A 16,171-nucleotide genomic window follows, 5' to 3' on the forward strand; every position below is an offset into this window, starting at 1 on the left:
ATGTCTCAGCAGGTGAAGCTGAAAGTTGGACTTCCTGGCATGGTCGGTTATGTGCAGAGAGAAGGAGAGAGAGGAGTCATACATGACCCCAAGGTTTGTATCCTCACAAGAGGGTGGGAGGAGGGGACCCATGCAGGGTGGCCTGAGAGTGGGGGGTAAACAGGGAGCAGGTAACCCAATGAGAGGGATCTCTGTCTTACTGGCATTAAGGCAAAGATCGTTAGCAAAGCACTATAAAGTCCAGAAGCTCACTGAGAGTATAAACACCTACAAAACCCCTAGGCCATCTAACACACCTGCTGCTGCAAAGGTGGCGGAGGTGAGAACTACCCCTCCCTTGAACCTGGAGATGGAGGGAGCCTAAAAATAATGCTCCTGCCAACAAGCAAAATGGAAGGCAGAAGGAACCCACTGTCCTGGCTCAATCGAATGGTAGTCAGGCAGGGGTCCAGAACAATGATCGCTCTGCCCTGCCACCTATGTAAACCCTGGGTACAGGGGTACCAAGCCAATCATGGGGTATGCTTACACTCCACTGGCCCAGGGGAGTGAGGGGGGACCAACTATGTAGGTACTGCCCCAGAAACTTCCCCCCAAACTTCCCTCAGGAGAGAAGTATCACTCCACCTCCCAACCTGAACCATTTCCCCAGATTCCTGTGCTACTCTGGGAGGAGGGACAGTTACCCTTTTCGGAAGCATCAGAGGTATGACTCGCGACCTACATACAACCAAGAAAAAGTCTTGTAAATGGAGTGACAGGTCCATCAACTGATGGACGAACTGGGGCACATGCCGAAGGCTCAGTCCAACCCTCAACCTAACCCTGCTTCCCAGAATCCCCCAACACCAAGGTATGATGCCCGGGGGGAGTGGAATGAAAGGAAGAATTGTCTAACAAGCCACAGGCTCCTGAGGCAGGGGCCCAGGTGGATGGGAGATACCAAGCCCTACAGGAAGCTTCCTTTCTTGTCCAGACAGAACCCCTAAAAATCACTCCGCCGGAAAGCCACTCTTCTGCCCTCAGGAAGTTAGAACCCAAAGAGCAAAGGGTAGGTAGGAGAGGCCAAAGAAGAATGCACTTTGTGAATGAACTTGGGATAATCCCCTTTGAAAGAGAAGAGTCCCTGGAGGATTCAGGTAAGCAAACCTTCTCTTTCAGGAATGGGGGAACTCTTCCAAAGAAGAATGGGTCCCAAAATACCCTGAGTTGGACAGGGTACGTATGGGGACCGACCCAGAAAAAGAAACTATGCAACCCCATAAATGTGAGCCAGACAGAATAGAAATGGAAACCGATTCTGAGATATGCCTCCAGGTAAAGGGGGACAGCCAAGAATTGGGGGAGAAAGAGGATTCCCCATATCCGGCCCTGTTAGTTGCAAAATTTTCCTTACAGATTCCTGATATCCAACACGAAAAATCACCCAAGTCACACAGTGTAGAAGTTCAATATTAAGACAATGACCACCGGACTGGCAAATAAATCAGACTTTCTTTGCACCCTGGAGGAGAAAGAAAGAGGATTGTATGCTCCGGTCAAGGTGCAGCGTCAGTTTGAATGATCAGCTCTGGTGGATAGTGGAACCCAAGCCACTGTCCTGTCCAAAAAGGGCTTTGACCACCTAATCTCAGGATGGAGGGAGGGTCACCAAATTCCCCTCACACCACTTCCCGGACAACTCCAAAATGTTGACGGGTATGACATATCCATAGAAGGGACTGCAGATCTGGAAATAATAATGTGCCAGCATCGATTAAAACATCCAGTGATAGTCGAGACTCCAGAAGGCACACATTGTTTACTGGGGAACAATCTCCTTAGGCGGTTATCACCTCTCATCAACTGTAAACAAGGTCCTCTGGACCCAGACTAACCAGCCTATAAAACTAAAAATGAGCACCAATTATGTCAGCATGAATGGTACCTGGCCTTTAACCGAACGACGATCCGAGAAAGTAGAATTCCATTTCAAGAATAACCAGGTCCCAGAAATCACTGTCATCTCAGTAGGAGAACAACCAAACGGGTGATATGAACCCTTCTCCATTCTTGAAAATCAACCTTCCTCCCAGTTTTAAGTGGCATTCCACACTGGAAGGGAACACTCTGAAATGTTACACCAGTCCAAAATCAGATGAAACATTGAGTCCCGTTAAACAAGACAATGAAGAACCAGCTCAAAGTCTGACAGGTATTATGAAAAATGTTGAACAGTCGTTCTTCCTCATTCAGATAAATGAGGGGGAGTCTGTGCTCACCAGAGTATGTCTGAATAATGGATGAAGCTTCATCAGCGAATGACTATTCAGTTAACTGCTTGGGGGAGCTTGGAAGAATTCAAAACTTTCACCCTCTCTCCTAGCACGGATAATGCTATAGCCACCTAAATTAATTGGGGTGTACTTGTAGTTGTCACCAAATCCAAACATTGCCTTTATCACAAAACAAAACATCTAAACTGTACCCTCTCCCTAGACCTGGCCTTTGAACAGAGGGGTGCTGCATGCAATTGATGCCTGGGTTTTTCGTTGATAGGGGAGAAGTGCTTTGCAAAGTGAAACTAGTGCAATTTCCATTGAACAATATACACTCTCTCCTGAGAGTAAGTGACCCTGAGAGCAGAACAAGTTTGTACAATATTTGGGTGACAAGGAAACAGGGGGCTATTTGCTGCATGTATTTTTAAAAATCAAAACTGCAAGCATTTGCAAGTGTGCAGAGAAACTGCATGTTTCAAGCATTGTGTATCTAAGGTGTAATTTATTTTCAAAATGAAATTGTGCCTGTGTTCCATGTACCTGAAGCAAAAAAAAGAGAAAGTAGTTTATGTGTTGAAGTGTTATTTGGTGCCACAAAGAGAAGGTGGCACATAGCATTACCCACTTTGAGGAAATCAGTCTCAAAAGTAACGCCACATTGGGGGCCCTTCGTTCCTTTGCACAGAAGGGTGGTGGGTATTCGATTGGCTCCATGATACTGCTGTATCAGTCTAAGATCTCCACGTTGGTACTGTATGGCACTGAAATTTGGGCGCCTTCTATGATGGAGGTGCTTGGAAAACTGAAAAGATCTTTGTGAAAAAGCTTGTTTCGGCTTCCTAGGCACCACAGCATATGAGATGATGCTCTTTGAATTTAATATCTCTCCCATAGTCTCTAGGGTTGCAATATGTTTAACAGCTTGGTGGAAAATATGCAACGCATCGGCAGCTACCATGTTGGCATTGACGGCGGATGCTTTCTCCTCACGTGAAACCCTGATGAAACCAGTAACGTGGGGAGAATCAGTCATCGGGCTAACAAATTGTTAATTTGGGCATCTGAACTTGCACTAACTTTCCCTTTGCCCTTTTTAAAAAAAAAACGTGAAGGGTATTTTAGCAAAGCATGACTTCGAGCAGGCCATGATCAATGTACACACAAAAGATGCGGCCACTGAATATGTGAGGCACATAGTCCTTAGAAATAAATCACCTACTTAAATTGAGAAATTCTTCAGCAACTTTCTAGTTTTGGAGTATTTGCAACTACAATTTAACACGGCTAAATCAAGGGAAATCCAGGGTGCTTGGTGCCGGTCCTCAAGGGCCAACAGGGACTGTCGTCTATGCGGTTCTAATGTACTGGAAACAGTAAGACACTTGTTATGTGATTGCCACTCTTTAAACAACCTAAGGCTGGAAGCGCAGGGCGCAGTGGGGATGGTGGATGATATCTCGGGATGGGAGCACGAGTTGAGTGCCCCATAGGCCTCGGCTGCTAGAGCACAAAGAAATTGGAGGACTTTCACTGTAAATTGTACCAAATAGCGCAGCCTGCACCGTAGTCCCTGACACCCTGTCCGCGCCCTCCTCCGTGGAGTTCCCCGCCTCCCAACCTGCCCCTGCATCCTGATTGTCCCTTTTCCACATATTAATCAGCACTCTAGGGCAGCCCCTCCGGCTAACGGCCCCAAGGCAAAGGGCGGCTCCTACATTGGTGGCTCCAAAAGGTGTCTGCAGGTGTCAGTAGGGGAGGCCAGGGCCAGTCGTCAACCAGCAGCGGCCACCAAGGTAGGTGTGGCCTGGGTGGGGAGTAGAATAATCACGGTACTTCAGGAAGTCCTGCCACTCTACCTACCCTCAGAACATAGCACACAGGCTGTTAATACGAACTAGCTTCACAAATAGTGAGGATTGCGAGTATTATCCGAATCACAACTAGAGATGACTGTGATTATTAACATGCAACACACTGAGATAGGACTGGGAATATTAGCCTGCACCACATTGAGATGGGACTATGACTATTAGCCTGCACCACATTGAGCTAGGACTATGAATATTAACCTGTGCCACATTGAGATAAGACTATCAATATTAGCCTACGCCTCATTGAGGCAGGACTTTGATTATTAGCCTGCACACACATTGAGATAGGACTGTGATTATTAGGCTGCACCACATTGAGATAGGACTATGCATATTAGCCTGCACCACATTGAGATAGGACTATGAATATTAGCCTGCGCCACATTGTGATGGGACTGTGAATATTAGCCTGCACCAGTAAATATTAGCCTGCACCACACTGAGACAGGACTGTGATTATTAGCCTGTGTCAAATTGAGACAGGACTGTGATTATTAGCCTGCGCCACATTTAGATAGGACTGTGAATATTAACCTGCGCCACATTGGGATAGGACTGTGATTATTAGCCTGCGTCCCTTTGAGATAGGACTGTGAATATTAGCATTTGCCACATTGAGATAGTTCAGTATTACCGCATTGAATCCAGGAAGGAGTGAAGTCCCTAACTCGCCGTTCGATGCAGGAGCAGCGTACCGGCTATACAGCCACGAGCCTCTGACGAAGTCCCGTAACCATGTCGATCCAACAAAGCTACATTTGTTTTTCAAGCACTAAGATGGCTGCCGCCGCATAATTACTCACATGCTCTCAACCCACACCTGTTGTCTGCCGGCGCAAGCTGATTGGGTGCCCATCCCCATTTCAGTCTATCCGGAGAACCGGCAGCCGTAAGGTGGCCCTCCCAATGAAAGCCCGACTAAACAAAGGCTCCTGTCTGTGCCTGATCATTAGTACCACATTGAATCCAGGAAGGAGTGAATTCCCTACCTCGCTGTGGGCTGCAGGAGCAGTGTACCTTCTACACAGCCACGAGGTAAGACTACTGACTTCTGTCACCTCTTCTGCTGGCCCGCCTCATCAGTCAGTTTTAAATTGTGAAAAACGTGTTCTTGCAAAGGAAACTGCTACGTGCATTGACATTGTACGGCTACTTGTTTCAGCCTCTAACGAAGTCCCATAACCATGGCGATCTGACAATGGTATGTTTGTTTTTCTAGAGCTAAGATGCCTGCCGCTGCATAATTACTCACTGCATTCTCAACCCACACCTGTTGTCTGCCGGCTCAAGCTGATTGGGTGCCCATCCCCATTTCAGCCTATCTGGAGCACCGGCCGGCAGAAACTGGCCCTCCCAACCAAGGTCCAAAAACAAAGGCTCCTGTCTGAGCCTGTCCGAGCTTGAAGAGCCCACACCATCTACCAGTGCATCTACTGCAATATACACCTGATTACACTGTGTGCTCAGACTCTGCCCATCTACCCTATCCTACCTCATGAGTTACCTGCGTTCTGACAAGCAATCGCATGTACAGCCCTCAGCGAAGCCGTGCTGCAAAGGCCAGATACCTAGGGCAATGCAGCTCCAGTCGCCATTCACCAAGCGCAAGCCCTGCACTGCAGGTAAGACACTTGCCCGACTGCAAGAGCCATGCACACCCGTCTCAGATGCTACACTGGGGCACCCCACAGTTTTCCCCCTGACCAGCCCATTGCTACCCCTTCACGGCATTGCACTCCTCCGAAGGTATGTGCACCTCTGCACACGCACTTGCCTGCAAAGCTACATCACCCAGCCTAGAGGTGTTACTAGCCGTAATGACAGGCTGTGTGGTCCAGCACTCCAAATTGGCACCCATAGTCACACAACGCTGGGTACCCACACCGCCATTGAGGGCACAGTGAGCTCAATGCCTCTGCATCCCGCCCAAGTCGGCCACCATGTCAACACCCGCAGACACCACCCCTCACACCATATCTGACTTTCTCACCATCAGGATGCCCGCCACACCCACACATGAGGTGCTGGCAACTACTGCTGCCACCCTGCCCATGCGTGTCAGCGCCATGGTTGCGGTCTGCACCACTGACTTCAAGATGCCCATTGTTGCCACCAGGCCCATATTTAATTATGTTTCCACTGTTGTAGGCCCTGTTGCTTCCATGCTACCCATTATTGCCACCAGGGCCATATGTAATGATGTTTCCACTGTTGTATGCCCGACTGCCTCCATGCTGCCCATTGTTGCCACCAGGCCCATATGTAATGATGTTTCTACTGTTGTAGGCTCTATTGCCTCCATCCTGCCCATTGTTGCCACCAAGCCCATATGTAATGGTGTCTATCCTGTTGTAGGCCCTATTGCCTCCATGTTTCCCATTGCTGTCACCAGGTCCATATGTAATGATGTTTCCACTGTTGCAGGCCATATTGCCTCTATGCTGCCCATTGTTGCCACCAGACCAATATGTAATGATGTTTCCACTGTTGTAGGTCCTATTGCCTCTATGCTCCCCAGTGTTGCCACCAGGCCCATATGAAATGATGTTTCCACTGTTGCGTGCCCTTTTGCCTCCATGCTGCCCATTGTTGCCAGCAGGCCCATATGTAATTTTGTGATGATTCTACTATTGATGCTTGCCCCACTGCTTCCATGCACTGCACCCCCCACCTGAACCTGCCGCAGATGTACCCACTCACCTCATACACCCCTGCCACCCTCAGCACGCCACACTTAAACACATGCTCCCTCCCAGCTCACGCGTTAGATATACATGACCTGATCACCGCCCACAACATATGCCTCCTTGCTATCACGGAAACCTGGCTCCATGAAGCCTTTGGACCAGCCATAGCACTAGCTCTTTCCACCAGGTATACCATCATCCGACAAGAGCATCTACAATCTAAAGGCGGTGGGGTAGCCCTCAAAGCCAAGGAGTCCATCTCCATCAGAAAGATCGATAAGCCAGTCTTAAGCAACTGCGATTCTCTAGCCCTCAAACTTAACACGTTCCACAACTGCACTATCACACTTCACATTGTGTACCGTCCCCCTGGCACCCTAGCTGACTTCCATGCTACCCTCACACACCTCCTCTCCAACAACCTGAAGACCTCCAGTAAGGTCATCCTGGCAGGTGACCTGAATCTATGGCTTAACGACCCTAAAGACCCCCAGCCAAATCCCTGGCTCAGGCTCTGGAAACCTTAGGTTTCAAACACTCTCATCTCATATCCCACTCACATCAAAGGCGTACCGTAGACTGGCTAGCACACCATAACTGTCCACCAGTCATCAGTGCCAAAACTCCCCTCCCTTGGACCGACCACCACCTTATACAGTTCACTCTCTCCCCACCCAAATACCAGAAACAGCCCACCGTGCCCCTCCTCCCTGCGGCCGCCAGAAGCTCACGCCTACTCTCAAAAGAGAGACTCCTACCACATGTACTAGTCCCAGCCCTGTTGTCCCTGTTCTCCAACGGCCCAAACGTATTGGCCCAGACCTTCATTACTACTCTAGCTGAGGCAGTCGAAGCCATCGCACCACGTGCCACACGGAAAGCCAAACCTACTAAACATTCTAATGGTTGGCTCTCCCCTGAGCTCCTAGAGCAACGCTCCAAGAAACGCACAGCCCTCCCTACCTGGCAATTCAATCACCTGGACTCAGCAAAACTTGAGTTTACTAGAATATCAAAGGAATACAAAAAGCTATCATCCACGCCAAAGCCACGTTTTTCAACTACAGAATTGCTAACGCCAATTCTGACTCTAAGGACTTTTTTGCCATCTTGAGGGAATGGAAACTCCCACCCCCCACCCCTGGACATAACCAGAGATGAAGCCTGGTGCTCCAACATACAATCCACCATTGCTCAACGAGTTAGATTCCCTCTACAGCAGAATACTAGCTAACCCACACCCCCCTAACCCTCCCAAACAATCACACACACCCATCCCCAACCTCAGGGTCCTGGTCACCCATCTCTTTTCATTTAGGGACATCAAACGAAACAGAAGTTATCACTCTCATGAAGAACATTGAACCCTCCATGTGCAAAGGGGATATCTGTCCTGCTACACTCATCAAAGAATGTCCAGACACGCTTGCATCATTCCTTGCTGCGTTCACTAATGCCTCCTTTGCTTCAGGCTCCGTCCCGTCAAACCTCAAGGAAGCTTGGGTACGACCCCTCCAGAAAAAACTCTCACTCAACCCCAAAACCCTTAACAACTACAGACCAATTACTACAGTCCCCTTCCTACTAAAATTCCTGGACAAAACAGCTTATGTACAAGTCCAAGACTTCCTGGAATCTAACAACATCCTTGGCACCCAACAATCTGGCTTCCGCTCCGGCCACAGAACCGAAACGGCCTTGCTCGACCTAAAAAAACAGATGGATGACATCAGAGACACAGGTAAACCCGGCCTACTCCTCCTCTTAGACCTCTCGGCTGCATTTGACCTTGTCGACCATAAGCTTCTTTGTCAGCACCTCTCCTCTATGACCTGGATTTCATCATTCCTCCAAGGCAGAGCCATGCGCGTATTCTCTGACAAAGCATCTGCAAAATCAGCCATCATCCAATGTGGAGTTCCATAGGGCTCTTGAATTTCCCCTACGCTCTACAACATATTCACCAGACCACTCTTTAATATACTTGACTCACTCAGCATTATGTACAATAACTATGCTGATGATACTCAAGTGCTCCTCCCCCTCTCCGGCGACTATGAGGCTGATGCCAAGACCCTCAACGCCACCTATGCCAACCCCCAAACCTGCATGGCTGAAAACTGGCTGTGCCTCAATGGTGAAAAGACAGAGCTACTACTGCTAGGACCCACTGACACTCTGAACAAACTTTACACCCGATACTCTTCCTTCACTATCGACAACTCCAAGATCTCAGTATCCCAGGCTGTAAAAACCCTTGGGGTCTACCTAGACGCCAACCTATCCATGTCCAGGCAAGTCAGCACCATTGCCTCCTCTGCAGCCTACAACACTAAACTGCTCAACGCAGTCAGGCCATTCCTCACCATTGCAAACTGCCTATTGCCAGAACCATTATTGGTTTGAGATTGGACAACTACAACATCCTCTTCACAGGCACTTCGAAAAGGAACCTTGACAAACTTCAAACCATCCAAAATAATGCCCTTCGCCCAACCATTGGCATCCCTGAAAGGGAACACATCTCCTCAGTCACACTGCCCGTCAGAGAACGTATCCTTTTAAAACACTTGCCCTCACCCACAAGTGCATCCACCACACAGCCCCACCTTACCTCTCACAGAGAGTTAACATACCCCCAGCCGCCAGACTCACCAGAACACCCTACACGAATCAGCTTCCTGTACCAATAGTCAAGCTTGCTAGACGGGGTGGGGTAAGCTTCCCTTTAATTGTTTCCAGACAATGGAACTCCCTCCAGCACACCTTGACATCCGAACCCACACACCTCGCCTTCCGCAAAGCTATCAAAACATGGCTATTCTCAAAAACTCTCAAGCAATGTCTGCAGTTTCCCATGCTACGCCCCGATTTACATGCATGCCATTTCAGCTATATGTAAAATGCTATGCCACGATATTCTCTACACTATGTAACCCCTGTGTAACCATATCACTACCCTTACCATATCATTACCCTTACAACTCATCATGTACGCAGGTATGTTTTTCTCCTTCCTGTAACTAAGCTGATTCCATGTAACAGCATAATGTAATATGCTATGCCACAGTATGCTCTACACTGTGTAATCATACTGTCACCCATGTAACACATCATGTACCCAAGTATGCTGACCTACCTGTAACTAAGCCGATTCCATGTAACAGCGGAACAATGCCTCCGGGCTGTTGGTGCGCTTTATAAATGCAAATAAATAAATAGGAATGTGATTATTAGCCTGCGCCACATTGAGATAGAGATGTGAATATTAGCCTCTGCCACATTGAGATAGAGATGTTAGCATGCCCTCAATTGGAACAGAGATGTGAATATTAGCCTGCGTCACATCTAGACAGAATTGTGAAGATTAGCATTGCGTCACATATAGAGAGAATTGTAAAGATTAGCGTACATCACATCTCGACAGAATCGTGAAGACTAGCTTGCGTCATATCTAGACAAAATTGTGAAGACTAGCATTTTGTCACATCTAGACAATTGTAATACTAGCTTGCATCATATCTAGACAGAATTGTAAAGATTAGCTTGTGTCACATATAGATAGAATTGTGAAGATTAGCATTGCGTCACATCAAGACAGAATTGTAGTACTTGCTTGCGTCATATCTAGACAGAATTGAAGAGATTAGCTCGCGTCACATCTAGACAGAATTGTAAAGATTAGCTTGCATCACATCTAGACATAATTGTAATACTAGCTTGCATCATAACTAGACGGAATTGTGAAGACTAGCATTGCGTCACATCTAGACAATTGTAATACTAGCGTGCATCATATCTAGAGAGAATTGTAAAGGTTAGCTCACCTCACATCTAGACAGAATTGTGAAGATTAGCACTGTGTCACATCTATACAGAATTGTAATACTTGCGTCATATCTAGGCAGAATTGTAAAGATTAGCTTGCGTCACATCTAGATAGAATTGTGAAGATTAGCATTAAGTCACATCTAGATAGAATTGTAATACTAGCTTGCGTCATATCTAGACAGAATTGTGAAGATTAGCTTGCGTCACATCCACATAGAATTGTGAAAACTAGCATTGCGTTACATCTAGACAGAATTGTAACATTAGCTCACATCATATCTAGACAGAATTGTGAAAATGAGCATTGCGTTACATCTCTATAGAACTGTAGAGCTTAGCTGGTGTCATATCTAGACAGAATTGTAATACTAGCTTGCTTCACATCCAGATAGAATTATAAAGATCAGCTAGAGTCACATCTAGATAGAATTGTGAAGATTAGCATTGTGTCACATCTAGACAGAATTGTAATACTAGCTCGCGTCACATCCAGATCGAATTGTTAAGATCAGCTTGCATCAAATCTAGATAGCATTGTGAAGATTAGCATTGAGTCACATCTAGACAGAATTGTAATATTAGCTTGTGTCACATCCAGATAGAATTGTAAAGATTAGCTTGCGTCACATCTAGCCAGGATTGTGAAGATTAGAATGTGTAGCTTCTAATTACCAATGCCACTAACTACACACCACTAAACAATCTCAGCCCTCTGCTACACTTCTCACACTCTACAGAAACACAACCACACCTGCAAAGCACTACAAACCGCACACACTTCACTACATTGCATCAACAAAACATAACACACATAGCCATGCACAACAACACATAACGGCTGCCAACCGAAAACCACACCTAAACTCAGCGAACAGCACATCACAGCTCTCCTGCTCTTTTTCCTGCTCAACCTTACTAACCCATCCCACCCTCTTTCCTTTTCAGATCCGCCAGAGCGCCAGGGGACCACTGCGCTGGTGGTAGTGCGTGGTATAAATATCCTTTAACATTAACATCTCTGGAGAATTTTTATGGTGCAAATTCATTTATTTAATCGTTCTGTGGATAAAAGTTGAGTCAATTTTTTACGGGGCTATGTACATGAACCCACCTCTTCTCCGAGCGAATATATGTGGAATGCTGTGATGTTGGACTATTTCTCTTGTTCTTTTTTTCTCTTCTCCTGTACTTATATGTAAAGTTGAATAAACTATGCCACAATAAAAATAAAAAAGAAGGTGGCACGTGAAACCGTTTAGTGCAATATTTTGAAACTATATTTTGAAAAATGTATACATTCTTTCTGAACAATGGCCTAGTTCTTGGGCCATTGTTGGCACAGGGGGAGGGGTCCATAGGGCTCTATATGAGTTAAGAGGGGCGTATTTGACTCCAAATTAATGGTGCATTGTGGTCTTGTTTAACTGGGGGTGGGAACTCCCTATGTTGAGTGTGGTCTCCCACTATACCGTTAAATAATGCTGGGCCGAGGAGCTGACTTTGGCGGGTATTTTATTTTTTTTTTATTTATTTATTTGTTACACGCCCAGACCCTCGGGTGTCACGGCGTGGTTACAAGACAGCTTAGATATTAGTAAGACATTGTTACATTGGTTACATTACATTTTTGGATATACAGTTTACAAATATTAACTAACAAAATATTATATTGCAGATACTTGTCCATAGGTTCTAATATTGGTTGAATAACCAGGTTCTTAGCAATTTCTTGTAGGCCGTGAAAGAGGATTCTTTTTTGATAGTAATAGGTAGGGTGTTCCAATGTTTGGGGGCTAGAGCGGTGAAGCTGCTACCCCCGGCTCTCATAGATTTGAAGCGGGGAGGAGCCAGGAGGAGTTTGTCGTTAGATCTTAATGAGATCCTGTCATCTTTTGGGTGAAGAGTGTTGTCGCGATAGAAAGGTCCTTTTCTGGTCAGGCATTTATATGTGATACATAATGTTTTAAAGATGATTCTAGCTTTGATAGGGAGCCAATGAGTGTCCTTTCTAGTCTTGGAAATATGGTCTGATTTTTTTTTATACCTAGAGCTGCTCTTAGGACTTTGTTTTGCAATAATTACATTTTAGCTAGGTTGGCGTTGGATGTGCCTAGTAATAGTATGTTGCAATAATCCAATTTCGAAAGAACCAGGGCTCTGGCGAGGGTGAGGCAATTACCTGGGGTCAGGAATTGTCAGCTGAGAGCAATGTGTTTGGAGGTGTAAGCCGTGGAGGAAGCGAGCGCATTAATCTGTTTAGTCATGGTGAGGTTGGCGTCAATGTACACTCCCTGACTTGCTTCAGTACGGGAATGGCGGTACCATCGATGTTGATGGAGGAGTAGTCAGGGTGGAGGGTTGCTATTTTGGCTGATGATCCTACCATGAGGACTTCTGTCTTCTCATTGTTGAGACAAAGGCTGTTTAAAGCCATCCAGTTTTGTATGATGACGTATATTTTATTGATGGTTACAGTGTCCTGGTCGTAGTTGCCTGTAAGGGGTATGTGGATCTGGGTGTCGTCCGCAAAGTTTGTGTATATGACACCCATGTCGTCTAGAGCTGAGAATAGGAGTTTGGTATACGCGTTATATAGTCTAGAGGAGAGACATGAGCCTTGGGGCACTCCTATGGGGACTGGGATGGGGTTGGCTGCTTCTTTCCCTATGGATACTCTGAAGGTACGGTCAGTTAGGAAGGATTTCACCCATGCAGTGGCTTCCCTGAAGTTAAACTCTCTGGCGAGTGAGGTGAGGAGTTTATCATGGTCCACCAGGTCAAATGCTGCAGAAAGGTCCAACAGCAAGAGGATGCAGAGTTTCCCAGAATCTCTGATAGCATCCATCTGGATTTTGAGGTCCAGAAGGGCTGTTTCCGTACTGTGGTTAGGCCTAAAGCCTGATTGTCTGGTGCCGAGAAGCTGATTAGATTCCACATGGGTTTGGATTTGGTTGTAGGCTAGTTTGTCAATGATTTTAAGTAAAAACGGCACCGTCGTTATGGGGCGATAGTCGGAATGGTGGGGTCTAGGTTCGTTTTTTTAGAAGCGGGGTAACCCATGCTTCTTTGATGCAGATAGGTACTATGTTGGAGTTGAAGGAGGCGTTGACGAATTTAGTGATGGTGGGGGTCAGGGTGGAGGCACAGGCTTTGACTAGTTTGGCTGGGACAGAGTCCCCTTTGCAATTGGACGCTTTAAGTTTGGATATGGTGTCGAATACAAGGTCTTGGGTGACGGGTGTGAATTGGAAGGAAGGGTTGGTGTTGACACTAGAGGAGGCAACGGGGTTGGGGGTGGAGGAGTTTTTTTCAGCTAGGAGTAGTCTTTTGGATGTGATTTTATTCTGCAACATAGCAATTTTGTAGGCCAGTGCGTCTTGTATGGTAGTACACCATTCTTTGCTCGCATTAGTGGGTGTATCAGTAGTTAGGGGGTTTTCAAGTTCTCTGAGTATAGAGAAAAGCTCTTTGGAATCTGATGCTGCATTACTGATGTATTTTTTTTTTTTTTTTTTTCGCTGTCTGATGCGCTCTTTATTTTCAGTTTATCCAATACCATACATATATCCGAGTAGACTGACGTACTCCTATAGTAGTCGCTTCACTGTTAACAAAAACTAAAAACCGTATGAGCACAATAAATATCAAATCATTCCATTAAAATATATAAATATAAAACTTCCATCCTCATTTCAGAAAAAGGTTTTTGAAAACTGGCTGCCATTCCCACTCTGCATTGGTTCGAAGGGTTCATCTTCGGCAGACATCACCTCAGGTCCAGCACTGTTATTTTAATGTCTTTTACAACCACATGTTTACAACTATTAAACTGCTTTGGATCCTTGCTATGCGGATGAAATCCCTTTCTTTTACACCCAGAAACTTCCAGCATGCCCGTATTAGTTAGTCTGAAAATCCCAGTGTCTTTATGTTTTGGAGAGCACACAATAGCGATGGCTTCTGGCAACATTAACTGGTAGGAGCAATGGGTGTGAAGATCGACGCTGGATAGGAATGCCGTTTGTGTTGGATGTGTGTGTATCCATCCCAAAGTGAGGAGGTTGTGCTGATCCTGGACGCTGAACAGCTCTTCCACGTTCTCCACGTCGCAGTAGTCTGGCCCAGCAGACTGCTTTGGCACTATCACGTGGGTAACCGTGAATTCATCTTGTGTCAGTTTTCCACAGAGGATTCCACAGGTCTCTATTCCACGGGCTGTGTTCGAATCGGCCAGCAGCAGAAATTTGTGCATAAGATCCCTTGGTAAAACTACACTTCGGAGCCCTTCCACCATTTGAGTCTGAACAGCACTTAGAGTGGCTGCTGGCTTTAGGGCCCTGCTTACTGGGGGAGACTGCCCAGCGCACACAGCTGCATCCCCTTTATAGGCCTGATCTGGGAACACCTTAGACAAGTGGTTGTTTTTAGGGGTGGAAATACAAGACAACATGCTTCCATCAGTCTGCTCAGACACCTTGACATGTTCGCTCGCTTGCATCTGATCTCGGGCCAGGTCTTGCCTCCTAAGCTGATCTTCAAAGTAGTTAAACTGTTGGGATTCGATATGCAGCTGTCGGATTTGTGCTATTCTCTTCCTTTCCTCTTCCACAAACCGCTGCTGCTCCACTTTCTTGAGCAATTCGACGCTGTGTGTGTTGTTGGTTTGCAGATGTTCTTGATATTCTAGGTTGTATTTTTTTAAAAGCGACTTCTTCAAATCATCTGTTCTTGAAAACGCCACATCTTTCAATTTCTTCATAATGTCCTGTTTTTCTGGTACTGCACATTGCGCGTAGTCTCGATGAGTGGGCAGCTTTTCCACAAACAGGGTTATGAACTTATTGTAAAGAACGAAAGCATTTTCCAAGTTCCCTTCCTCCGAATATACATATGCCATGCGTTCCATCTCCACGCCAGATCTGAAATAGCGTCGTGGAGTAATGTCTTCATTGATCGTGATATTGCTGCCTAGCTTGCTCAGAATACGGACAAGCTCTTCTGGGCTCAAGGAGACATCTGTGTGGTCCGGCATTGCAACCAGCTTCTTCAAAGAATTGACGGAAAAGGGTTGTTCCATGTTGTCTGTTTTCGGCAAGCCTCACTGATGTGAGTATTGTAGGCGTTGGCTTTGTAGGCGTTGTCAGGGCAGGTTGGAGAGGGAAGGGGGTGGCACACTGTACTGCCGTCTGGTTCCCTGCTAGTCGCTTTTGCTTAAAGGGTGATGCCTGGCCAGATACCTGGGTTTTAGATATAGAAATTATCAAAGCAACTAAATGTGTATGTTACCTTTAAATCCATTCACTTGGTTATTCTCACTGGCATATTGTGCTTACTTGGGCCCCACGCCAGACAACCCTTGGGATTGAATGGAGGGGGTGGGTCCTCCAAGTTTGCCCCGCCCCGTTTCTGAAGTGGCCACTCCCATGTCAATCACCTTTTAACTAAGACACTTTCTTGAAACAGCGCCTCCATGCCTCCGGGCTGCTAGGCGCTTTACAAATACAAATAAATAAATACATAC

The 16,171-nt window shown here is 46.3% G+C and overlaps 1 pseudogene; it reads right to left on the reverse strand.

The window, feature by feature from the left end:
• Positions 1-14,170: 14,170 nt before the first annotated feature.
• LOC138472016 (AMSH-like protease pseudogene) lies at positions 14,171-15,743 on the reverse strand (annotated as a pseudogene).
• Positions 15,744-16,171: the final 428 nt, after the last annotated feature.

The sequence above is a fragment of the Ambystoma mexicanum genome, chromosome 8, assembly GCF_040938575.1.
Source record: "Ambystoma mexicanum isolate Mex_15411 chromosome 8, UKY_AmexF1_1, whole genome shotgun sequence".
NCBI lineage: Eukaryota > Metazoa > Chordata > Amphibia > Caudata > Ambystomatidae > Ambystoma > Ambystoma mexicanum.